The sequence below is a fragment of the Xyrauchen texanus genome, chromosome 10 (genome assembly GCF_025860055.1).
Source record: "Xyrauchen texanus isolate HMW12.3.18 chromosome 10, RBS_HiC_50CHRs, whole genome shotgun sequence".
Lineage (NCBI taxonomy): Eukaryota > Metazoa > Chordata > Actinopteri > Cypriniformes > Catostomidae > Xyrauchen > Xyrauchen texanus.
This window is the reverse complement of record NC_068285.1, coordinates 8992024-9011127: the sequence shown is the minus strand read 5'-3', so window position 1 is coordinate 9011127 and position 19104 is coordinate 8992024. Positions and strand designations below refer to the sequence as shown.

Below are 19104 nucleotides of genomic sequence, written 5' to 3'. Positions count from 1 at the left end.
CACCCTTGAATCTCTAGATGCAGACTTGATGTTTTTTAGAATCCCAGCCCACACTCCCTCCTCCAATACCAAGTTAAAATCTTTCTCCCATAATCTCTTGACAGAAGTTGAAGCTCCGTTCCCCAGACTCTGAATTAGCAGGGAGTAATACACTTATGCCTCATGACCTTTTCCAAAATCAATAATCACCTCTCCCAGAGTATCTGCCGCTTTTTAGGGGGTGTAAACTACTCCCAAAAACAGTACAGAGCATGTGGTACAGCTGTAAATACTTATAGAACTGAGATCTGGGAATCCCAAAATGTTGAACCAAATTTTCAAAGGATCTCAACTCTCCACTCTCATATAGGTCACAAAGTGTAGTAACCCCCCTTATGATCCACTCTGACCCCTATCCAGAGAAAGATAATCTGAAATTAATACATTTGTTTGTACCGCCCCTACCAGGTGTCTATAAAGTAACTTAATCCATTCATTAAAAGTATTCTCGACCTGTATATTTCCAAAATCTTAAAAAAATAATCTCATTCTACCACATCAAACGCCTTGGCAGTGTCAAGTGAGATGGCAGCAACCAGAGTCGGATCATTCACCACAGACCACATGATATTGATGAGACGCCTAATGTAATCAGAAGAGCTGCGGCCCTGAATAAACCCCAGCTGATCTCTGATAAGAGAAGTCATAACTTTACTTAATTGGTTAGCCAGAATTTTTGACAATATTTTAATGTCTAGTTGGATCAGGGAAATTGGACAGTACCTCTTACACTCACTTGGATCTTTGTCCTTTATATGTATCGGACTGATCCGGGTTGTGTCATGGTTGGTGGAAGCTTTCCATTCTTTAATGATTCCATATAAACTTCTAGCAAAAGTGGAGCCAGTTCTGTAGCATAAGATATAAAAATTCCGTTGACCATGCTATCCTTCTTAAACGTTTAAGGGATGAGGTTGGCATCAAGGGCATTGTCTTAGATTGGTTTACATCATACCTCTCAGATAGGACTGTGAGTGTTACGATTGGAAATTCGTCCTCTTCTTCTGCATTGTTCACTTGTGGGGTACCCCAGGGGTCCCTCTTGGGACCCATTCTACTTTCTCTGTATATGCTCCCTTTGGGTTCTATCATGAAGAAATATAATATTTCATATCATTGCTATGCCGATGATACTCAGCTATATATTCCTATTAGTTCTGATTACTCTTGCTCTGTGCTTCTAAAATGCTTTGAGGACATTAAATGCTGGACTGCAAAAAACTTTCTCCAATTAAATGAGAGGTTGTTGTGTTTGGTCTCCCTGGTGCTGTCTCTGATATCACTAGGAACCTAGATATACTGTTTCTAAATGTTCATCCTTTTGCAAAAAACCTAGGAGTGATTTTTGACTCCGAACTAATTTTTGGAAAACAGGTATATGCTGTGGTAAGGAGTAGCTTTTTTAAATTAAGGCAAATAGCCAAATTAAAATCTCTGCTCTCATTTAAGGATCTGGAGACAGTTATCCTCACCTTCATCTCATCTAGACTTGACTATTCAAATGCACTGCATATGGGGCTAAATCACTCATCTCTGTATCGCCTGCAGTTGGTCCAAAACGCAGCTGCTAGTGCTAAGAGGGAACACATTTCACCGGTTTTAGCATCTCTCCACTGGTTACCGGTGCATTATAGGATCCATTTTAAGATCTTGTTATTTGTTTATAAAGATTTAAATGGTGTGGCCCCTTCTTATCTGTCAGAACTTCTGAGCTATCAACAATCCCCTAGAAGCCTCAGATCTTCGGACAAATTTCTCCTGTAAATACCTCGCTCTCGCCAAAAGTTTAAAAGGAAATTGTGCTTTTTCTGTTGCTGCATTAGACTATGGAACAGTATACCTCTGGACGTTAGGCCTGCCCCGTCCATTCCTGTTTTTAAATCACGCCTACAGAAGTATATCTATTCCTTGGCTTTTACATGAATGTTTATTGTAGACTATATGGGTAATTTCTTGTTTTGTGTTATTTTTCAAAGTAGTCTTTTATTACTCTGTGTCCAGTTATTGTTTAATTTGCATATATACAGCACTTTGGTATACACTAGTGTTCTTAAATGTGCTATATAAATAAATTGACCTTGACCTAAATAATTCAGTGGCAAATCCATCTGTCCCTGGAGTCTTGCCTGTAGACAAGGATTTAATTACCTCGCCAAGCTCCTACAAGGTTATCTCAGAATCAAGAGAATTATTTTGCTCATTCGTCAGTTTAGGGAGTTCTAATGGTTCCCAAAATTTCTAATATCTTCATCAGTAGACAAAGATGTGGAACTATAGAGATCAAGATATATCTCTTTAAAAGCATTATTAATATCAATGGTTGAGGTAAAAATTTCACCACCATCAGATTTTACTGAGGGAACGGTAGAAAAAAATGTATGCATCTGTTTAATGTATCTAACCTAATTTTCCCTGCTTTTTCCCCTAACTCAAAAGCCTGACTGTCTTACCCTGAATAACCAAAAAGCTACCTTTCGCAACAAAATAGTATTATATCTGTATTTCAATTGGGTCAATTCTCTGAGGCTATTACATAACATTTACATTTAGCAGATGCTTTTTATTTAAACCGACTTATGAGTAACATACTAGCAAGCAATTTCTCTTACAAAATGCAACAATTTCTGCACTGCAAGTTTTTAAGTGACTGGAGAATAAACTGTTGCCATGGAGACAGTGCGCATCATATGATTTGGTTGAAACACATCATGACCCACTTTAAATAAAAAGGAATATTCCTTCAACACTCCAGTGGAGATTTTCAATTATCACTTTATTGAAACAATCTAGAAAAATAATCGGACACCTTTACAGAAACACAGTTCTGCATCATTTAAGTGACACATACAGTTCAGCACTTACAAACATGAAGGCATTTTAAATGTACAAAATGAAAACAAATCAGAATCACAAAGTATTTTCTAAAGGAAGAACAAACAAAAATGCTGTACAATGTGAAAAAAATGCACAGAGGCTTCAGAGATTCATCTCCTAGGCCCTCCCCGGCCACGCCCTCTTCCTCTGCCACGACCCCGCCCTCTTCCTCGGCCACGTGCAGCCACTGTAGGAAAGTTAATAATGAATTAACACTTCATAAACACATCATCATAGTAGTTTTGAACAACAGTTAACGGATTCACTGCTTCTTAACATTGAAAGCAATACACGATCAGTGCATTCAGTGTAGCTTGTCCATCACTATATCACCATGACAACAGCACTCACCAGCCTCTCTCTTCTTTGACTTGACCTTGGGTTCGATGTCAACCAGCAGTGTGTCCAGAGGAAGACTGTCGGGCAGGATGTAATAGCGGATGTTGTTGCCACGGATACTGAGGGACTCAAGTTGAGTCGGCTCCCTGTTTTTGAGCATCATCTTCACATCTTTGAGGTGAGTGTTCATACTGACGTCCACACCTGACATTTATACAAATTAATTAAATGTATTCACCAATTAATTCAAGAATTCTTTATAAATAGACACTTGAATCAGATGCATTACCAACAGTATAACTCACCGGGTCAGTTTAGTTTCACAAATGGAAAATAAGAATTACCAGTAATCGTGCCGTGGACCTGTGTGCCATTCTTCAGTTCAATAGTCACTGTTTCATGACTCAATTTCATCAAAAACCTGCAGGATGAAGACAAAGAGACATTGGAAAAACTTGTAAAAGAACAACATGCATAAGTTTGGTTTAAACTATTTGAACCCTTGTGCAATCTTCAGGACATTTTTATTTATTTTTTTTCAATCATTTGGTTGTTAATGCCAACGTCATAAATTTTGCCAAAGGTGTGTATTTTTGGTTGAATTTTGATATTTCAACCTTATTTCCTATAATACACTGAGTACACAAAATAGTTGCACTCGGGACCTTCAGGACAAAAATGTCTTCATTGAAACCCATTAAAACAGCAACATTTGATTCCCAGTGCCATTAAAGCATAAATTCATGAATTATATGATATTATAATATATGCCTTCATTCCAAAAATCTGGCTTCAAAATTTACATTTTTTATATTTTCCACCAGATGGCGCCATTTTTTGTTTAGCCTATGGAGTATATACGTGATTTTCCCCCTATTTTCTGTTTGCTGTATTATAAAGCACTACAGGCCAATTGAATATATGATGCAGCTAAAATTGTGTGGGTGTGTACGGATGTCAGAGTGTGTTTTGAATGTGTGTGTATTGAGAAATTATTATTTCTCAAGTTGATAAATTGTATTTCATGGATGTGTATACGGGCCTAATTGCAGTTTGTAAAAAAAAAAAATCATGCACATGCAAACACTTTTGTAAAATGTTGTCAATAAATGTTCTTAATGCATTCAAGTCAGTTCTTGCACATTAATTATAATGAGATGGTTGAATAGATTTGTAAAAAATATATATTACTTATGTATTATAATCTATAATTAAAATGCATGAGAAAGTGTAGTTATAAAACTTGGGCTAGTTCTGATACGCTGTCACTTATATGGTCCGATTCCTTCTCAACTCCTGAAGCATCGGCATGTCATCGGCTTCCTCACTTGGGCCGATTGACTCGGTCGGAATCAGGGAGTGAGCAAACAGGCATCCAGTTCAGGCGTCAGATGCGGGCCAAAGGGATGGACTCCAGCAGGTGAGTTTCCAAACGGATCTGGCCCAAGTGTATTTTAAAGTTGAGATACACACTTGGTAAAGAAGTGGTAAAGAAACCACTCAACCGAAATACATTTGCTGAACAGCGACTTTTCTTAAAGAGAAGGTACAATTTTAACGTTTGTTACACATAATGTAAACTCAATGTTAATACTTGTTTTTTATGCATAATTTGTAGTATTACATGAAATAAATGTCCATATGCGGTATTTATAGGGGCAACAATATATTATTAAATATTTTAACTTCATCAAACACTTAATTTATGCATTTAACAAATTAAAGGTTACTGCAACATCTACACATGGTTTTGGTGAAACTTGGCAAAGAGTTCAGTCAGTTCTAACTCATCTGAATGATGGGGTGCGTCCCATTCAGACTTTACCCTCCATTGTGAGAGCTTTGAAGGGCTGAAAGGAGTGTTGCTCAAAATAGTGGTCATTTGGTCATTTTATTGGAAATTCTGTTTGGAACGACCGTACAGCTGGTTACCATTATTATTCTCCCTTCAAAAAAGCCCTGTGAAGTCATCATCACCAAAATCTCCTAAACTACATGTTCATACTTCAACTGTCCAAACTTACACAGAATCATTTTAATCTGCTTTTAGATGCTCTCTTCTTTCTTTCTTTGTCTTACTGTAAGACCTGTAAAACTTTCTACTTCAAGCATTTAAAAGTATTTTGGTTTTGTCAAACCAACATTACAGTTTGTCTCAACCAACTTTACGTATCCAGTTTAATCAGTTCTTTTTGTACCACACAAAATAAAATATCAATATATTTTTCCATCCAGTTAAGCCCAGTTATATTTTGTAATGCAGAAATGCAGTTATAGCAATGAATAGTATAATAAAAAGAAATATATTCGACAGCACTTGTCATACAAAGCATAAAGCTTAATCCTATAAAGCCTAAAACATTAAACAGTCAGACAATTATTTTTTAAAACCCATTTAAACCAATTTTTCTACAGCATAATACAATTTTAAGTAAGCACATGCTGCTTCAGTTCAATAAATACTAATTTTGAAATATCAGTAATAATATAAACATTATTGTTCATTTTACTTTAACAAAGATTTCATATCAAAAAGATGAGTGTATCACAAGATGAATGAAGCCATTTAGGAAATTATATTACAAGGTCTTTTACTTCCATGAAAACTTTCACCATGAGGCAGCAGAAATCTACTGAGTTTTCAGCAAAGTTTTGATCATGTTGATGATGTAGAGCAGGTTTCAAATTTTCTAAAACATTTTTATGAAGATAAACTTTTTTTATTAAGCTATCAGCTTTCCATTTTAAATTCATTTTGAAATAGGTTATATTATTATTACACATTTTTACCACATTTAAGCAATTGGGAAACTTAAAATTAGCTTTCTGAACAGAATCATCCACAGACAAAAACTATAATAAATTATGCTCAACAGCCAAATAACCAAAGAGCCAACACAATCAGACATAGGAGATCAGCAGATGGACAGCTTTATTTTCTGATCATTGAACAGATAATCCTCGACGGTCAAATAACTAAACTGTTCATTAACAGCCACAGGCTACTAACATTATCTCAATTGAATAAGAGCTATTTTGGAGATTTTAGGCTACTTAAGCCAGTGTTTCTTTTTTCTTCCATGGCACACTTTTTACAACTAAAACATTCTGTGGCACACCACTATCCCACATATAACCATCGTCCATATTTTACCTTTTCAAGGACTTGTCCATGTCTTCTGTCCATCTTAGTAGCGTGTTTATTTGTAATGTTTGAAATTTGACGGATACAGCGCTTGTATTGGACTTTCTCAGGGTCGTAACAATTCCGTCATAATTTTTCACCCATGTTTTAATTGTCATATTTTAATAATACATTTAATAGCTTTGTTACGGGCGGTCGGACACCACCCTTAACATAAAGGAGAGACGCACACAGATCGGCTCGTAGCAAAAATAATAGGGGTATGTTTATTTAACAGATAACAGCAAGATTTACTATAAAGGCGGAACACTTCAATGCTGCCGGGTGGACAGCAAGTAGGCAGCTGTTTACGAAGACAGAACACACGGCAGTGCGTTGCTTCTGGTCTCGGTCTCTGTGTGCGCCCTCAGGAACGGTCCCAGAAGCTTTATATAGCGCAAACTTAGGCTTCGCTCAGGTGTGGCTCATCTGCAATTAAGAAAAGGGGAGAGACACTGCACTAGAATGCACGTATATCAGCAAACACCAGAGCTGGGGGACGTAACACCCCCACCCCAAAATGGTGACTTGTCGCCATACATTGAACAAAACACTTTTTTTTTTTCATAAACTTTGTTTTCAGCTCTTCTTCCGAGCCAACTTAAACAAAAGAGTTTTAGGTACAAATAATTATAACTATAGCCTATAGGCCATTTTAATCAATAAGGCCAGATGCAATTTAATTTTTTTTTTACTATAATCATAAAACAAAATGAATCCTATCACGCATCGACTCTAGACAATGCATCCGCGACAATATTGTCTTTTCCTCGGACATGCACAATTTGAAGGTTAAACGGTTGAAGCAATAGACTCCAGCGCATTAACCTACGGTTTGAATTGTACATGCGACTGAGGAATTTGAGTGGATCATGGTCAGTATAGACCTTAACTGGATGTACCGTAGAACCTAGATACACCTCGAAATGTTGAATAGCTAAGACTAAAGCTAAAGTCTCTTGCTCAATAGTGGAGTATTTTCTCTGGGCAGAATTAAATTTCTTAGAGAAGAAACTCACGGGATGGTTTATGTCGTCTGTGTCTGATTGCAAAAGCACGGCACCGGCGCCTACTGAGGCTGGCGCTCTACGGCAAGCTGGAAGGGTTTGTTAAAGTCTGGCGCAGCGAGCACGGGAGCAGTCAACAAGAGAGCCTTGACGTTTTCAAACGCTCTATTACAGGACTCCGTCCAGTTATATTTAGTTTTGGGGCTCAGTAGGTTAGTGAGGGGACAAACTACGGTCGAAAAGTTCTTACAAAAACTGCGATAACCTACCATTCCTAAGAATCGGCGTAGCGCACGCCGATCGCGAGGCACAGGAAACTCTTGAACAGCGGCCACTTTAGCCATTACTGGCAAAACAAGTCCTCTCCCTTCTATCCGCCCCAAGTAAGTAACAGTGGCTTTTCCGAACTCACATTTTGCTAAATTAATGGTGAGGTTTGCACTAGACAATCTACGGAAAAGCTCTCGAAGTTGCGTTATGTGTTCGGACCAGTGTGTACTATATAGGACTATGTCGTCCAGATACGCTTCGCAATTGGACATTCCAGCTAAAACAATACTTACCAAACGCTGGAAGGAGGCAGGTGCGTTACGCATTCCGAAAGCCATAACTTTATAATGCATAAATGCATCGGAGGTCACAAAAGCTGATATTTGTCTTGCTCTTGGTGTAAGTGGCACTTGCCAGTAACCTTTTAGGAGGTCGATTTTAGTGACAAACATGGCGGAGCCAACACGGTCTACGCAGTCATCCATCCGCGGTAATGGATAACAGTCTGGCAGAGTAATTGCATTAACACGCCTGTAGTCCGTACAAAACCTGTAAGTGCCATCAGGTTTGCCAACTAAAAGGCACGGGAGCTCCAAGGGCTAGAGCTAGGCTCAGCAATATTATTCTTTAACATGTACTCAACCTCTCGTTGCAGGATTGCTCTCTTTTCTGGATTTACCCTATATGGGTGCTGTTTTATCGGGCCATTATCACCCACGTCTATGTCATGTTCCAGGACTGTAGTTACAGTCGGGACATCTCCGAACAATTCAGGGAAATCACCTATCACAGACAATATGTCAGCTGTTTGAGAGGGAGTTAAATGTGGCAAACGATTTGCAATGACCGAAAGCATAGCCGAATTGCTGAGTCGACCTTCAATCACGCACCGCGACGGCGCAGTCACCGCGTCATCATCCTCTACCAGTGAAGACAGCAACACGAGTGATTCGTCTGGATCTGGTAAGTTAAAATTACACAAGTCAGTTTTAACATCACGCGTATAATATGGTTTGAGCATGTTTATATGACAGACGCGAGAATGCCGTCGCTTGTCTGGGGTTAAAATCATATAATCTAGATCAGATATTTTCTTTTCAACAGTATATGGCCCTCTGAATCGTGCCTGAAATAAAGATCCGGGCACGGGTAAGAGAACCAACACTTGGTCTCCAGGCTTAAACGAACGGGCTCTTGATTTTCGATCATACCAAGTTTTCATGCAAGATTGGGTCTTTTCTAAATTTTTTCTAGCGAGTTCACGCGCTCTGTGTAGTCTGGAGCGTAACGTCGCTAACAAACTGTAGTGTGTTACGAGAAGTAGGTTTGCTCAGCCACTGATCTTTAATGACGCTCAAAGGCGTCGCGAACGTCGTGAGCAAATACCAGCTCTGCAGGGCTGAAACCAATCGACTCTTGTACAACCTCTCTAGAGGCCAAAAGCATCCAAGGAATCGCATCTTCCCAGTCTGTACCCACCTCCAAGCAATATGCACGCATCATCGATTTTAGCGTCTGATGGTAACGCTTCGAGGCGCTTTGACTCTCTGGATGGTACGCGCTAGAAATGTGGTGCTTAATGTGGAGCGATTTTAGGACTTCGGAAAAACACGCGATGTAAAGTTCGTTCCTTGGTCACTTTGAATGATTTTCGGTAGCCCTACTAAAGAAAAGAATTTTAATAAAGCCCTGGACACGATTTTAGCAGTGATCTTTCTCAGAGGCACCGCCTCTGGAAAGCGAGTAGCAGTACACATAATAGTTAATAAATACTGATATCCACTTTTTGACCGTGGAAGAGGACCAACGCAGTCAATGATTACCTTCTCAAAAGGCTCACCCATGGCAGGTATGGGGTACAACGGTGCAGGTGGAATTATCTGGTTTGGCTTACCAGTAATCTGGCAAACATGACACGTTTTACAATACCGCCGCACATCACGCTTCAGCCCAGGCCAGAAAAAGTGACGAAGCACGCGGCTGTAAGTTTTAGTCACACCTAAATGACCAGAAACACAATCATGTGCGACACTCAGAACAGCGAGTCTGTTTTCAGATGGCATAACAATTTGCTCAATGTCATTCCACTCATTACTTTTCTGAGGTCTCCACCTCCGCACAAGTAAGCCGTCTTTGATAAAATAGGTTGGACTCTCGCTTGCACGGTTCGAAACAGATTTAACTGCATTAAAACATGAAACAAGTGTGGGGTCTTTTTGTTGCGCATTAATAAGTTTAACTAATGACAACGAGACATCTGATTGTTTTTTCTCTCTTTTCCTACCGTTCACTATAGGCACAGGACCACGGGGGTACTGGGTGAAAGCCGGTTCGAAGAGCCTCTCACACTCTGCAGGGTGAGCAACGAAACTGTCACCTAGGTCGACGTCTTTGGGAGGTAGGCCTACGTCACCCCTCAACCTCTGGGACTGTGACCTAGTGACGACACTAGTGGGAAAAACCTCGGGGAATTTTTGTGCGCACTCATCGGGGCAGTCTTGATGGAGCGGCACAGACACAACCTCGGGTGGGATATCGCCACGGCTCCACACGTTTCCACCGGCTAGATCATTGCCAAGGAGAAACGTGACGCCGGGGATTGGTAAAGAGTCTTGAACACCAACAACCACATCATCACATACCAAGTCAGAATCAAGATGCACGCAATGTAAAGGGACATTGAGAAAACCCATCTCGATTCCTCGAACAAGGACACTACTACCAGTTGCAGTCTTTTCAGACAACGGCAACAAACCGCGAAGGAGGAAAGACTGCGCGGCGCCTGTATCTCGCAAGATGCGCACAGCCACAGCCTTCTCACCAGGCATAGATACGGTCCCATTCGTCAGAAAGGGCTCGTACATGGACTGAGTTTTCTCTGATTTTAACTCTGCACGAAGGACAGGCGACATTTTATTCGAAAAACTAACAAGACCCATTGGTTTCGTGGACTGTTTTTTCTTCAATATTAAACATTCTGCCACAATATGCCCTGGCTTCTTACAATAAAAACAGTGTCTGTCTTCTTGTTTTACTGCATTCCTCTTCGTGTCTACATCAGGGGTCGTAGATGGATTAACTCTTAAACGATAACGTTCTCTGGAGATGTTATGCGTTAAGTAATATTCGTCTGCAAGTATAGCAGCTTCCGCAATAGACTCGACCTTCTGCTCAGTTACATAGGTTGCCACAGCGGTTGGCAGGCAGTTCTTAAATTCTTCTAAAATAATTAGTTCATGCAGTTTCTCCTGACTATCAACCTTCTGCGATGAGCACCAGCGATCAAACAGGGCTGCTTTGTCTCGACCAAATTCAACAAAAGTTTGCCGCTCCGTTTTTTTTAAGTTCCTAAACTTCTGTCGGTATGCTTCAGGGATCAGCTGATAGCACCTCAGAACTGACGCTTTCACAACATCATAGTCGCCGCTTTGTTCCACTGTTAGCGCTGAGTAAACCTCCTGCGCCCTTCCCACTAAAACGCATTGCAGGAGGAATGCCCATGCAGTTCTTGGCCAATTTAAATTAGTCGCGACGCGTTCAAAGTGTGGAAAATATTTTTCCACATCTCTTTCTAAAAAGGTGGCACAAGTCGAATGTGGCGAGTGACATCAAATAAATTAGGGTCAGAAGGAACGACACCTTCCCTCTGGGCGTCGACTTCTAGCTTCGCAACGCCAGCCGGTGTTCAAGTTCACGCTCACGGGTTTGAGCTTGTATGCGCTCACGGTCGAACTCAATTTCTTTCTCTCTGATACTTAACTCCCTTAACTGAATTTGCAGCTGTAATGCTTCTGTAGACACGGGAGAGTGTTTCTCTACAGGCAGGATGCCTTTACTAATCAAAGCAGTTTGCAAGACGGTCTTAATTGTATCTTTGGTGCGCTTTTCAGCAGAAGTGAGCTCAACCTCATAAGTTGCAGCTAAATTTAGCAACTGATCTTTTGAAAATTTCAAAAATAACTCAATTGAGGGTTCTTTAACGAATGCTTCCTCTGTTGCCATTTTAACGCGTAAAGACGCCTAAAGCGCGCAAAAATAAATAATCACAAAATAAAAGAAACTCACTAAAGCAGTTTTAACTGCGACAAAGCTACAAAGTAGCAAACACCTAAAGTGGTCAAACAAAAAGCACAATATAGGCTAACAACGACCACGAATTTTAATGTCCACCCATAAATTTAATCACGCTAGTACAATCAGAGTACCGGCGCTTACTAAATCATACAACAAGCCATACAACTTAACTAAAGGTATTCTGATAGACAAAAATGTTGTCTGTGGCTGCTCTAACTAACTATATACAAAACCAAAACAAAATCCTAAATACCTCACGCAATCTTCAGTGGCTTACTCAGCTCGAGGCCTCCTACGTGCCCCCTCCTGAGATATCCACCAAAATAAAATAAAATAGTTTCGACTAAACAAAGGAACAGACAATCATAATTGCTCACCAGAATACTCACCAAAATGTTGTACTAGTTGTAGCGTTTTTCAAAAGTTCCGCAATTAACACTAAAGTCCGATTTAATCAAATTATTGATCCCGGACGAGCCCCCACTATGTTACGGGCGGTCGGACACCACCCTTAACATAAAGGAGAGACGCACACAGATCGGCTCGTAGCAAAAATAATAGGGGTATGTTTATTTAACAGATAACAGCAAGATTTACTATAAAGGCGGAACACTTCAATGCTGCCGGGTGGACAGCAAGTAGGCAGCTGTTTACGAAGACAGAACACACGGCAGTGCGTTGCTTCTGGTCTCGGTCTCTGTGTGCGCCCTCAGGAACGGTCCCAGAAGCTTTATATAGCGCAAACTTAGGCTTCGCTCAGGTGTGGCTCATCTGCAATTAAGAAAAGGGGAGAGACACTGCACTAGAATGCACGTATATCAGCAAACACCAGAGCTGGGGGACGTAACAAGCTTTAAGTTAATATTTTGATTTTTAATCATGAATTTACAGGATGAGCATACAGCAGATTATGCATTTATTTATTGATGAACAACAGAGACACAAAGCAGATGAATGTTTCAGCGGAGGCCACTAAAACACGACATATGAAAAACACAATATTACAAAAAACTAATACGATTAAAATATGAACAAAACATGTAAAAAATGAACTGAACAGAACTCAATCAACAACTCAAACCTTCCTCCTGGTCCGCATCGATTTAACTGTGCTCGCCTGTGTGTAATCAAACACATCAAGGGACACTGATGCTGAGGTGATTGTCATTAGATTTTGGGTCTTTGCCTCGGACAGACGACTTCTCGTGCCAGTTTTAATTCTTCTTAATTTTTAATTTGGTTCTGGAGGCTGAAACCAGCGTCAAGCGCCGCATCGCCCTCCACATGACAAGAGTTGCAGAAAGCATCACAGAGGGGCGATTTTACCAGTTTGCCCCGTAAAAAAAAGCGGGAGGTGTGCACAATAAACATTAAAACATGTATTTGGAAGAGAGGAAAAAGCTTGCAGTTGCTTTGATAGCAGAAAGTAATAAAAGGACTTCATGATTAATTTAAATGAGTTCAATAACTGGAGTCTCTGATATTCGTTAACGATAAGGTCATATTTAATGAAAATTATGAGACATTCAATGTCTCTTCACAAATTTGGATAGTTTTTAAATATTTCTTGTTGCTTAGTATCTCAAATACATTATTGGTGAAGCAAAAACGTGTGTGTGAAAAACACTTTTGTGTGACGTCACTTCATAGACTTCAATGTATTCTGCAGCGCTGACGCGAGTCATGTGATGACCCTTTACACATATAAATAACACACTTTTGCACATTAATCATTTTGTACACGCTTATGCATAACACTCACTTTAACACGCAAGCTAGCAGGACAGATGTGTACAGAAGTGAACCATTATATTCATTATATACTTGTATATGCTGTGGGGCGCAAATGTTCAAGGGTATAAAGCATTTGTTTTCAAAGATGATAGACTGTGAGACTTTACAGCCCAGAGTATTTCACTTTTCAAACTACCAGGATAAATATAAAATGAAACTACTCATGGTGTTAAATGATGGTCTGTTGTGATTAGATGAGTGGAAGGAGAAATAGTTCCTGTTACTATTTACTATCAAAGCTCGATTGCTCATTTCAAAGCTTATACGCATTATTTTTAATTCAAAATAATCAATAAAATCTAGTATAAAAACACATTGGGTCGATTTTTATTTCTTTAAGATCCAAAAATAATAAATACATAAATGTAATAAGAAAATAAATAAAGGAATAAATGTATTGATAAAACATTTATTTTTAATTAAATTTATTCCTGAATTTATTATTGTATGACTTTTTTCCTTTATTATTTTCTGTAATTATTTGTAACTTTTATTTATTTATGCATTCATTTATTTATTCCCACATGTATTTATTTTTGTATTAATTCTTACATTTCTGTCTCTTGTATGATAATTATATGTGCTGGTCCTGCTTATCATTGGTTTATCGTAGATTGAAACGTGCTCGATTACTCTTGACTGGTTTTGATGTGATGTCAGGTCATAGGCAAATCTCCTTTAAAGGGGTCATGACATGGGTTTTTTTATTGTATTATTATGTTCCCTTAGGTGCAATTATAGTATTAATATATTTTTTTTTAAGAAAAACTTTTAAAATCTAGTGATTTATGACCTTTTCCCACCCTGTTTCTCATCCTCTGATTCAAACAGTCTGTTTTGGGGGCGTTTTCCATTTAAGACTTCAGTGTTAACGCCCACTGTTATGATTGGCTAACGTCAGTGCCTATGTATCAATTATTGACGCCCCCAGCCAGAACAATATGCAAGTAAACTAGGCAATGTGAAAAAGTGAAAAGTAAAAACACTGTGATTATTCATAATGAATGAAATTGCGCTTTAAAAAGTAGTTTAAAGTTTAAAATAGATTACTTACAGTTTGCGTCGTCGTTGTTCCCAGAATAGTCGGCACGGACTTATCTTTGAGCAACAGTTTTCTGGCAAAGCCAGCATCATATTGAGATTTGTTCTCAAAACAGTCATCCTTAAAATGTACAGAACAAACGCTTAAGTTAACACTGCCGTGACTGGGACGTCCGCAAAAAATAAACTGCATCCATTTTTCCCTGACGTCTGGATCTTTCGGCAGCTTATTCAGAGGTTTTGTTTGACCACAGCCAGGAACAGCACATCTGTGTGGCATCGTAATTTTCCTGTGCACAAGTAGTCTCTGTCAGAGCTCGCTGTCCATCGACTGAACACTTGTGAGGCGACGGCGATACTGAAATGAGCGTAGTTGTCTTAGCGCTTAAAGCGTAGTTATCTTGTGCTGGAGGCGGTCATATGCAAACGCTGGTACGTCACTTCTAACCGACACGTCACTTCTAACCATGAATCCAGAACGAGCTGTATTTTGAGCTTGATTAAATAAATGATTCGTTTAGAATGGGGAGGACGTCTTAAAATATTAAACTTGCAGGACGTTTTAATGATACAAAGACCTCTTATATACCAAAAGATCAAGGCAAATTTGGTTTCTCATGTCATGACCCCTTTAAACCATAGCTAGAGTTGCCCAACTTAGCGAATGAAGTCGATAACCACACATCAAATGAATGTGTTTTATTTCGAGTAGAGGTGCTTATTGATGTTTTAGGAGAGCTTTATGCCAGTATGAATGTCGAAGCACATCCTGGATTGTTAGACTCTCTGAAAAATGTTCACTGCATATTCAAAATCGGAGTCAGAGGGTGCTGAGGTGGGACATCTATCTTATACTTCCGATAAATACTATTGAGCTCTCAACCAATAATGCACTGGAGCCATGCAACTATATAAGTTTCCCCCATGTCACAGTCTATTTTCTGACTCCTCATGCCTGCCAGCTTGGTCCCTCACACCGCATAAATTATGAGAGAATTATCATGTTTGGTCTGATATCAACATGTAAGTTGGTTTGTAATATAGAGTCACATTTTAAGTATAATATTGTTGTAATATGTAGCAGGTTTGCAGCTGTTGAAAATAGTCTCATCATGAATCTTAAATGTAAACTAGCCATACATGTTGCTTATCTTCTCATTTACAATGATATATATGGGGTCATTTAAATTAGAGTCCTGGCAGCTCTACAACAACAACTGAAAGAAGAGTCATGCCATCCCAGATTTGGATGACATAATTTATATTTATATAGCATCATTTTAACATATCCACTGACATTCAAAATGATCTCGTCATTTACTCACCCTCATGCCATCCCAGATGTGTGTGACTTTCTTTCTTCTGCTGAACACAAATGAAGATGTTTAGAAGAATATTTCAGCTCTGTGGGTCCTCTCAATGCAAGTGAATGGTGACCAGAACTTTGAAAGTACAAAAAATCCTTGAACATGAGCTGGGGACATTTGTTAAAACTTAGGTCAGTGTACTGACCTTTGGGCTACATTATGCCCTTCACATCAGTGGCCCAAAGAAGCTGACACGTTTTCTTTATTTTTGTGATGTCATACAGTAAATGGTGTTGCATCTTGATGGCAATGTCTGGCCAAGTTGAAATTATCTTTTGAATGAATAGTTTAATTTATAAATACAAACTGTTTCTGGTGTTTTTGTTGCTGTATTAGTTCAGAGATTTTTCTGCATATATTTCTGCAGTCTGTTAAAATGCATTTTAAATTGTTTATTTAGATTTACTTAAAGTCACTGCTTGTTTTTGTTTATCTTCATGATTTTGTTACTATTTTTGTATTTGAGAATGTATTGCGTTTCTATGCGAGCATGAATGTCTATGTGAGATTGTACATTTATAAACGACAATAAAAACCTTCGACATTCAGCAGTTGTCTGTTATTTCTTCAGGTCATTTTATTTTAAAGTTAATTGAAAGTAAATGAACAGAACTAATAGCACTTACAATTGAGCTGAATGAGCTTAAATTGCATAGTTGTGTAAACAGACTCTTAGGGTTAAAAAACCTTAAATATATTAGCTGGTGTTTCACAGTATTTTAAGAAACATTTTTGAATGGAAGCTCATTCATTTGGTCATAGCAGCTTCATTTATTTTAGGTGAAGTTGCTTCAAATTCCCAGTGGAATTTGCTTAAAAAGTGGGATGCAGAAATGATGCACAATATTTTTAAGCAAATCCAGCACATTATTTTTTCAGTGACGTCAATGAAACCTTGCTGTATCAAACCCTCTGAATATTCTCACTCAAACTTATTCATGAAAATATATTTGATATCAAATCCAATTAAAAATCTAAACTTATTGTTAAATAAATTGACAAAAACCTAAAACATGATCACGATGAAACATTAAAAACTGAATTTGACCTCAACAAAAGTGCTTTTCGGTCCTAAACAGAACTACAACATTTGCAAATGACTTCTCAATTAAACAATTAAAGAATGATTCTGTCTAATTATAGACTAAATGTCCATGATCTGGAGATAGAGCGAGGAAGATATCACAGATCCTTGTTACTGAGAGAGCAGAGGATATACAGACAGTGTGATACAAACCAAATAAAAGATGAGAAACACTTCCTGTTTATCTACCCAAAGTTTGAAACATTTCATCATTCATTACATAAACTGTCTGATACAGAGAAACTCACACGTGTACTTGGAGAAGATGACAATACAACCACACTAGCGCTAAATATGTGTCTGCCATTCACAATATACGAAATTAAGTCTTCTTTCCCCCCCATGTAATATTTATTAGTATTTACATGTTTTACTCTTCTTTTTTCACTATTACTTATTGTATTATAGCATCTTTATAACAGCAATTCTGTTATAAAACTGTCATGCCAATAAAACTGAACTGAAATTAAGAGAGAAACTGAGACAGATCACGTTTGAGATTATCCATGTTTGCTGCGGCTCTTGTCAGCAGTAACATCGATTCAAATTGCAAAGATGTAAGTTTATGTATATTTCTCAGCAACAGCATGGTAGTGTCACTTTTCCCTTGCTTAATAATGGAAAATAAATACATTTACATTTATGCATTTGGCAGACACTTTTATCCAAAGCGATTTACAGAGCCCGTATTATAGGGACAATTCATCCAGAGCAACCTGGAGTTAAGTGTCTTGCTCAAGCACACAATGGTGGTGGCTGTGGGGATCGAACCAGCGACCTTCTGATTAACAGTTATGTGCTTTAGCCCACTGTGCCACCACCACTTACATGTATAGTACAATATAGTGTAATATAGTATAATATAGTATCTACAGTCAGGTCCATAAATATTGGGACATCGACACAATTCTAATCTTTTTGGCTCTTTACATCACCACAATGGATTTTAAATGAAACGAACAAGATGTGCTTTAACTGCAGACTTTCAGCTTTAATTTGAGGGTATTTACATCCAAATCAGGTGACCGGTGTAGGAATTACAACAGTTTGTGTATGTGCCTCCCACTTTTTAAGGGACCAAAAGTAATGGGACAATTGGCTGCTCAGCTGTTCCATGGCCAGGTGTGTGTTATTCCCTCATTATCCCATTTACAAGGAGCAGCTAAAAGGTCCAGAGTTCATTTCAAGAGTGCTATTTGCATTTGGAATCTGTTGCTGTCAACTCTCAATATGAGATCCAAAGAGCTGTTACTATCAGTGAAGCAAGCCATCATTAGGCTGAAAAATCAAAACAAACCCATCAGAGAGATAGCAAAAACATTAGGTGTGGCCAAATCAACTGTTTGGAACATTCTTAAAAAGAAAGAACGCACTGGTGAGCTCAGCAACACCAAAAGACCCGGAAGAGCACGGAAAACAACTGTGGTGGATGACCGAAGAATTCTTTCCCTGGTGAAGAAAACACCCTTCACAACAGTTGGCCAGATCAAGAACACTCTCCAGGAGGTAGGTGTATGTGTGTCAAAGTCAACAATCAAGAGAAGACTTCACCAGAGTGAATACAGTGGGTTCACCACAAGATGCAAACCATTGGTGAGCCTCAAAAACAGGAAGGCCAGATTAGAGTTTGCCAAACAACATCTAAAAAAGCCTTCACAGTTCTGGAACAGCATCCTATTGACAGATGAGACAAAGATCAACTTGTACCAGAGTGATGGGAAGAGAAGAGTATGGAGAAGGAAAGGAACTGCTCATGATCCAAAGCATACCACATCATCAGTGAAGCATGGTGGTGGTAGTGTCATGGCGTGGGCATGTATGGCTGCCAATGGAACTGGTTCTCTTGTATTTATTGATGATGTGACTGCTGACAAAAGCAGCAGGATGAATTCTGAAGTGTTTCGGGCAATATTATCTGCTCATATTCAGCCAAATGCTTCAGAACTCATTGGACGGCGCTTCACAGAACAGATGGACAATGACCCGAAGCATACTGCGAAAGCAACCAAAGAGTTTTTTAAGGGAAAGAAG

At 38.9% G+C, this 19104-nt stretch overlaps 1 protein-coding gene across 2 annotated transcripts in view; it reads left to right on the top strand.

Moving 5' to 3' along the window:
* LOC127650391 (NACHT, LRR and PYD domains-containing protein 12-like) overlaps positions 1-19104 on the top strand; it is a 195884-nt gene that overhangs the window by 113679 nt on the left and 63101 nt on the right. The gene's annotated exons all lie outside the window — the stretch shown is intronic.